The sequence below is a fragment of the Aquarana catesbeiana genome, linkage group LG01 (assembly GCF_042186555.1).
Source record: "Aquarana catesbeiana isolate 2022-GZ linkage group LG01, ASM4218655v1, whole genome shotgun sequence".
Lineage (NCBI taxonomy): Eukaryota > Metazoa > Chordata > Amphibia > Anura > Ranidae > Aquarana > Aquarana catesbeiana.
Window position 1 is genome coordinate 597,628,932 of NC_133324.1, and position 1,710 is coordinate 597,630,641.

Here is a 1,710-nt window from a genome sequence, read left to right on the forward strand (position 1 = left end):
AAACCCAATTTAAAAAAACTTGTTGTATCCATACTTTTTGTTTTAATAATATTTGTTTGCCAAGTGAAAGAGTAACCAACAGCAAACTGAAATCTTATTGCCACGGGGTATCCCACTTTGAATTGTTGCTCTATTGAACCATTTCCATATTACAGAATTGGGGTAGTGAAATTCATTGAAACTAAGCCCACAGTATAGCCTTATGGCCCAATCACACTTGCCTGCTGTCATGCAGTAAAATACCTGGATTTTACAGATTAAAATGCATTTCAAGTTAAAATCACATTCATTACTATACTGGCTTAAAGTTTAGGATATGTAGCTTTTGTTGGCACATGCACATATTAACCAGGACTATTGAAATTAGTACATATATCGCCTGTTTTTGCACCATGAAAAATGTTCCTTCAATGTTCATCTTGCATGAACAAAAATCTTGCATTGTTGCTGCATGTGTGAGAAGACCCCCTATAGACCTTTAAGAGCCTAGGTCCATGGGCAGGCATCATTGTGTCATACTGCTTTTTGCATCAAATACAATAGTAAAAACTGTTCATGAATGAGTGAATCATAAAACATTATCTTAGATCTTAGCTCTAGAGGTTCTCCTATGTATTACCCAACATTATATATTAATTACATTATAGTCTCACTGATCCCCGAACTTAGTCAGAAAAGGCTACTTTCCTTACAGCTGTTAGAATGGATGCCCTTTAAAACAACCTTCTATTCTTTGAAAACCAGTCCCAGAAGGCAGCGGGGTGAAGGAGGAAATTACGCCGTGGGACGCGGCCGAGGTAAGACGGAAGTACACTCAGTACGTCATATAAGGTGAGTAAAAAAGAAAAAAAAATCATTATCCAAAAATGAGTGGTGGAGTGGTCATTCCTTTAAGAACAAGTTGTAAAATAGGGTGGAACTCCGCTTTAATCACTTAGTAGTTCTAGCATCTTGATTGGCTGTTTTTTGCAAATTTTGCTCTATGTCCTTATGGTATTCTAAAGTTTTGAAAGAATGGGAGCACCACACAGTTTTGGGGACTTGGCACTCCCCCTTCATCGGGATTAAAAGTCAACAATAGAGAAAATACAAAATGCCTAAAACTTGTTAAAAGACATGTATATACTGTGTGTGTGTAATTAATAAATATAAATAAATAAATATATATATATATATATGTATATAAATGTCAGCAATGAAATTCAAAACTCCCTAAAGAGGTATCTCTTACTATGGACAACAATGTTCTTGTGAAGCAGCTATCTGAATGGGTAGTCTTTAGCCTTAGTTCTTTAGCCAGCTAGCATTGGGGCCCAGTCTTTATGGCGGTGCATATGAGTACAGTCCCAGTAAAGTCTGCAGTACAAAATGCTGCTAGTTAGATGGCCAGTCCCTATGTGCTCAGTCTATGCTAGCAGCAACAGGTTAAAGTGTTATAGTTACATAGTAGGTGAGGTTGAAAGGACAAAAGTACATCAAGTCCAACCTATGCGTGTGATTTTATGTCAAAATTACATTGTATATCCCTGTATGTTGCGGTCATTCAGGTGCCTATCTAATAGTTTTTTGGGTTTTTTTTATCGATGCCCCCCGCATAAACCACTGCTTGTGGAAGAGAATTCCAAATCCTAACCGCTCTTACAGTAAAGAACCCTTTACGCAGTTTAAGGTTAAACCGCTTTTCTTCTAATTTTAGTGAATGGCCGCGTG